General features: G+C 41.2%; 1 protein-coding gene across 3 annotated transcripts in view; it reads left to right on the top strand.

Moving 5' to 3' along the window:
- Window positions 1-649: 649 nt before the first annotated feature.
- Window positions 650-6,729, top strand: part of LOC136679702 (RNA-binding protein 33-like) — a 28,685-nt gene continuing 22,605 nt past the window's right edge. For all 3 annotated transcript variants that reach the window (XR_010796570.1, XM_066658365.1, XM_066658367.1), the window contains exons 1-4: window positions 650-734; window positions 2,399-2,463; window positions 4,523-4,587; window positions 5,065-5,224. The gene's annotated coding sequence lies outside the window, so the exon portion shown is untranslated. The remainder of the gene's footprint in view (window positions 735-2,398; window positions 2,464-4,522; window positions 4,588-5,064; window positions 5,225-6,729) is intronic.

The raw sequence follows: 6,729 nt of genomic DNA, 5'->3' as shown, positions 1-6,729 counted from the left end.
ATTCTAACAGCCCCCAGGGTTTGTGTGCAGTTTACGAGCTAAGTGTCTAGTTGAATGTCCCTCAACCCTTGTATAATTGGACACATTTGACATGGGGATTAATCTATTTGGCTAAGTGAGAAGAAACCCTGCTTTGTGGATGACCTGACTGACAGATTTCCGTTTAATTTCCCTCTTTTTTTTACCCTCCTCGAGGAAGACAATATCTTGTCCTCTAATTTTCAATGACTGAAAAAATGGCCGTGCTAATGTTATTTCTGTATGCCTGAGGAAAATGCTAACCGAAGTTAACGCTAGCCATTATTGGCTAAAATGTGTTACTTCTCACATAACTACTATAATCATATAATTTGATCTTCAGTATTGGAAATACATCACTAATGATTTAAAACTGCTTAAACAAAGGTTTGATGCTTTCAGGACCTTTTTCTATGGCTTTTTTGTTTTTCTGACAGAGTAATAATATATTATTAATAAATAAAAAAATAAATAAATATTAAATAAGTAAATAAAGAGTGATACAATATATGGGTTGTCAAAATTATGCGTTAATGTTCATTAATGAAGAAATAAAATTAACGGCATTATATTTTGAACTGTGTCCGCGTAACGTCCAAAAATGTGTACTGTCTCTTTAAGAAGTGTTCAAGCGGTGTGTGCATGTGCGGTTTGGTTTTGCTGATGTGACAGTTTGTGAAGACCGGGAGCTCTTGCTCCTTTATTTACTTCTAGTTGTAAGTAACATAGCCATGGTGCTCTGGACTGGGTTTAGTTCATGGCTTCTGTAGCCAAACACGTGGATGAGTTCTGATCACTATTTGGCATCTACACCTTGTGCTTCGTGTCTTTTCTGTTTATTTGACATCACCAAAGATTTCTGCTCTGTATTTTACGCTGAAACGACCCCCTACTTTTGCACGTCATTAATAGTTAGACGTTAACGCGCCCAATTACACGTTTTGGGGCCGCGTTTCTCAACGATTTTTTTTGTTAAAAGAGGTCTATGTTCTGACGGGTTGTTCTACCCACCGATATCTGCTACTTTTGGTTTTGTTCATAGTCAGAAGCACAGTATTTAATGTGTTTTAAAAATATAACTTTTATCACTGTAATTATTATTTTTACACACATACAGGAATTTATGCTACATTTTCAGCTTCTGTTGGAAGTACTTCCTGATATGGGACGTTTCGCCTATCGAAATTCTACCTACTGTTTTATTTAAAAGAACACTAGGTGGTATCTTTACCTCAAAATTACAGCTTCAAAATCATTATGATACACCACTGACCCGTAATAGAGCCTCTGTTGTTGCTTGTCTGGGCTCGACACTGCAGAAACTGCGCTATGTAACTTCTGGAGGGCAGTAGGAATATTTGAGGAATGTAAAATATGAAAATAATGTTCATGAATCACTAAAATATAAATAACAGTAATAATAATAATACATATTTTGTGATTAAGCCCATTTTCTTCACTTGTGTTTATAACTAAGTAAACTTATGCATATTTAATATAAAATATATAATAAAACTAGCAATGATAACTAGAGTCAGGATTAACTGCAAGATGAAAACAATTATCTGTTCACATTGGCCAAAAATGTAGCACATACTTCAGTACACTGATTGTCCATTATCTTGTGTTGGTAAGAGCGGATCAGACACAGCACTGCTGCTGGAGTTTTTAAACACCTCAGTTGCACAGCTGCACTGAGAAAACCCACTGAGAAAAAATTTAGCCAACAGCATCGTGTCCACTGATGAAGAGCTTGAGAATGACTAACACTAAATGCTCAGGAACAGATGAGCTGTTGTCTCTGACTTTACATCTACAAGGTGGACCAACACATAGGGGTGTCTAATAGTGGCGCGTGAGTGGGCACAGTTTGTGTTGGTTGTCCTCTATTCCTTCATCACTGGATACAGGACAGTGCCCACAGCACACTGTTGGCAGGATGATTTTGATTGGTGGACTGTTCTCAGTTAAAAAAACTCCAACAGCAACTGCTGTGTCTGATCCACTCACACCAGCACAACACACACTAACATGCCAAAGCCGTGTCAGTGTCACTGCAGCGCTAAAAATGATCCACCACCCCGATCATACCTGCTCTTTGGTGGTCCTGTGGGTGTCCTGAGCAGAGTAATAGATGGACCACAGGGTGTAATTGTGGAACAACACAATGCTCCTGTGTGGTCAGTGGAGCTGAGGGAATGGACAATGAGTGTAGAAACAAGGACGTGGACTAAACTGTGTGTGTATATCTAACCTCAATTTTCATCGAGGAGACCCAGGTTGAAACTGTGTGGAAATGAATCCAACTATGACCTACTGTGGAACTGCACAGTTCCAGCTGAAGTTTATAGTCTTCATTCATATCTCTTATTCCCGACAGGTGATGTATAACTCATAAGGCGTGTGTTAAGCTGAAAAACGAAGCCAGGACAAAAGTATGGACAGGTAAATCCACGCTCTACGGGTAAAACTCACTATTCTGCTTTTTCCCGACTGAGTTAGTTTTGTTTGTTTACTGTGATGGGATTACCCCTGTTCAATTATGTGAAAAGCAGCTCTGTTAGTTTAATGTAATTGTTGTCAGACCCTAAAGACAGCTTCAGTTTGCACAAGCATAAACCCACGCAGACACAGAGAGAACACACCACACTCCTCACAGACAGTCACCCAGAGGAAACCCACGCAGACACAGAGAGAACACACCACACTCCTCACAGACAGTCACCCGGAGGAAACCCACGCAGTCACAGAGAGAACACACCACACTCCTCACAGACAGTCACCCGGAGGAAACCCACGCAGTCACAGAGAGAACACACCACACTCCTCACAGACAGTCACCCGGAGGAAACCCTCGCAGACACAGGGAGAACACACCACACTCCTCACAGACAGTCACCCGGAGCGGGAATCGAACCCACAACCTCCAGGCCCCTGGAGCTGTGTGACTGCGACACTACCTGCTGCGCACTAATAATATATATTTTTCCCCATGATTTACATTATTAATCAAATAAGCTAAGCTTAATCAGCGTGTATTAGATTTTATAGAATCCCAACTGTCCGATTGCCTGCTCTTGGTATACAGTAAGCTAGGCATGGATACATGTATAACAAGGGCAGTTGTAATATAAGGTAACAGGTATCTGTGTCGGGTTGCCAGGTTGAAGGTAAAGGTGTCATATTCTGCCTCAGGACAGGTGACAGGTGGTTTTCTTTGTGGTGGAAGGTGCTGTGCTCCTCTCCCCAGTAATGGTATATTATCCACAGACATACACTATGTCTTCCAGCAGAGATGCAGTGTGTGCTACAGTTGGAAAGCGCTGGCAACACCAACACCGGTAGCAACCGTGGCAGGGCTTTAAGGCTAGGATTTTATGTCAGGGAACTCCAGGGCATCCACCTGGATGGTGTTATGATTGAAATAGCACATATATAATGTGGCAGCACTTAGGTGTTCCACAAACATCAGAAAATAGAACTCAAGTTAGGCCTGTCCGGATCGTGGATTCGTTGTGATTCGTTGTGATCTGTTGTGCTGAGAATGGTCCACCATCCGCATCTGGTCAGCAGTGGTTCTGTGATGTTTCTGAGTGAGAGAGAATGAATACCGGACCGATCCAGTCTGTCTTTTCACTCGTTTACAGACGCTGGAGCTTCATAAACACATCAGACTGGTTTCCAGCCCAAACCAAATGGCGAGAAAACAATCTTCTGAAGTTCATAAAAAGTGTTTGTTGATTGCAATCACAATATAAATTTAAAGCTAAAGTGGGCGTTCTCATGGATAAGAAACAAACAACAGATTAACACTGAAGATTTATGTATTAATTGCATTAATTTAGTTTATGTGAATCTCTAGACACGGGAACCATTATATATCTCAGTGTAGCACCATTTGCCAAAAACTGCATCCACTTTTTATGCTTTGGCATACACATGGGGTGCACTGAAAATGTGAGAAAGCTGTAATTATTGACCTTCTGTTGTTCCTAATTTAATAAGTTATTGTCTAGAATGTAGTGATTCAGAAACGACAGTATTTAAAATGAACATGCTCATGAGAAATGTACGTAGGATTGTGTTACATGCTCTTACTGCTATTTTCTGTGATTAGGGAATGTCTGACTGTTTGCTTTAGTGATGTAATAGGTATTTTTTAGTAAGAAATACTGTTATAATATCGGCTATTATTTAAATATTTTTAAACTTTTAAATATTTTCTAATGTCTATTACTGTACACCAAAAAAAAACAAAGTATCCTGGCTCTGAAAGACATGTAGTACTTGTAGTGAATTTGTGTGCGGTGTCCTGTAGTTCTGCTTAGCAGTTCAGGAAAAAATTTGACTTTTTTCTGCTGTGATTTTAGTGGGGCAATGCAACATTTTACTGAGGCACGTGCTGCAGTAAATTGGTTCTAATAACTCACCTTCAGAAACCGACCTGCTGCAAACACGATGTGCGTACTTCATGGGGGGTAAAAACAGCTGTTGTATTTCTCAGGACTTCTGGGATGAAGACCTGAATGATGACCTTTTGTGCAGTGATGAAGAGGACCTAACTACAAGGTAAGGTGAACTTTTCCACTTCACCTCACGGCGGAGAGTATAGGGAAGCTGTTAGCTGAAAGGTTGATGGTCGATGTGCCACAGACCTCTAGAACAAACACCAGTGTACATTTCAAACTCAAACACTGGAGAAATAATTTACAAACAAAGCTACTGGTTTTGAGAATGCGTTCTGGAAGAAGTTGGAACATAACTGTGAGGATTTGATGCCGAAAGAGCTGATAAGTTCGGGATCCCAGACACCATTCCGACTCTTCCCAAAGTTATTGAAGGGTGCTCCATGGCTCCAGAGAATGTAGCATCACTGCTCCACAGCCCAGTGCCTGTAGGTTTTATACCCCTCAGGACAACAATGGACACTGGGAATGGTGACCTTAGTATTAGAGTGACACTTTGCAAAAAAAAATAATAATAACACATGTATAGTGTGCTTTTCTGTGTCATCTCATATAATTTGATGCTTGAACTTTTACACAGTGTTGTGAGCTCACATCTGGAACATAAGGATGAAGATGAAGCTACACATGTAGCTGAGGAACTGAGATTATTCACTGGAGAGCAGCAGGCAGAAGAGGAACTGGACACTGGTGAAGTTTTGGACGTCCAAATCAATGAACCTTTAGGTGATGAATTTCAAGTGAGTCCTCTTTCTATCTCCTCAGATAACATTGTTTTTGTGTGTTTGTGTGTGTGTGTGTGTTAGATGCTAAGCTTTGGAATCAGTTCCCATGGGGCACTGAAGGCTCAGGGAGCGAAGGAGAGGTGAAATTAGATCTATTATCGCTCCCTGGCAGTTTATTTGTCCGCGACCTGACAAAGTTAGTGCTGACAGCTTGTTTGGTGGGCGCTAAAACCCCCCTGTCGACTCGGCCGCACGTTTGAGTGCTGACCTTGAGGCTCGCTTCCCCGTGGAAAAACAGAGTGCTTTGTGACTCCCTGCCAATTATCCAGCGCGGATAATGCATGAGCTTCTGTCCTCGTTTGGGCCAAAATCTGATAACGGCCTGTGTAGGTGAAAAGATTATTGACCTTTTTAAAAGATATCTGCGGAGCTTAAATATGGCGACGGTAATTGATGCTCTTCTTCCTGTTGTTTTTCTGTCTTCTTGATAAACTGAAGAAAGAGATTATCCCTCAGACGAGCACGATAAGGTCTAGCGCGGTCAGGTGGAGTGGCACTTCTGAAGGACGTTGGGAAAGAGACGTTTCCCAGATAAAGATATTCCGTTTTTATTGTTTTATTAGATAACATTCACAGACCAGGAGGCTCTGTCTGTCACGTCAGGTTTTACAGACCATCATTGCAATTAAAGAACAGAAAATCATACCAATCATTACTTAGTAATAATAGAAACCAAATAAACAGATACGGAATTGAATAAATAAAATGTTCAAATATACAAACCGCATATCCAGGAAAGATGGGGCACTACAACATAATGCAGTCAAAACATAAATCTGTGATTTGTTAATTCTCTTGAACTTTATATAGTGGACAAATGTGCACAATCCAGCTTTTTACAAACTTGAACACATTTTACTCTGGTGCCTACAACACCCTCCAAAAAACGTTGGGACGATGTAAAATAAGATTTTAAGGTTTATAGAAATACATGTTACACACATGAAGCTTCACATGAGGCATTACATTTTAAGTGGGTGAAAATAAAATAGTTATTAAGAAAAATATTTAGTTATTCATCATTTTAGGCTAAACTGTGAAAGAATTGTCAACAATTCCTTCATTCATTCATTGTTGGTAACCCTTATCCAGTTCAGTGTTCCGGTGGGTCCGGAGCCTACCCGGAATCACTGGGCGCAAGGCGGGAACACACACTAAAGGGGGCGCCAGTTCTTTACAGGGCAACACATACAGTCACGCATTCACTCACTCACATCTATGAACACTTTTGAGTCACCAGTCCACCGACCAACCTGTGTTTTTGGACTGTGGGGGAAACCGGAGCTCCCAGAGGAAACCCACGCAGACACAGGGAGAACACACCACACTCCTCACAGACAGTCACCCTGAGGAAACCCACACAGACACAGAGAGAACACACCACACTCCTCACAGACAGTCACCCGGAGGAAACCCACACAGACACAGAGAGAACACACCACACTCCACACAGACAGTCA

The sequence above is a fragment of the Hoplias malabaricus genome, chromosome Y (genome assembly GCF_029633855.1).
Source record: "Hoplias malabaricus isolate fHopMal1 chromosome Y, fHopMal1.hap1, whole genome shotgun sequence".
NCBI classification, from domain to species: Eukaryota; Metazoa; Chordata; class Actinopteri; order Characiformes; family Erythrinidae; genus Hoplias; species Hoplias malabaricus.
Note: the sequence above shows the minus strand (reverse complement) of the source record. Positions and strands in the feature narration are given on the sequence as shown.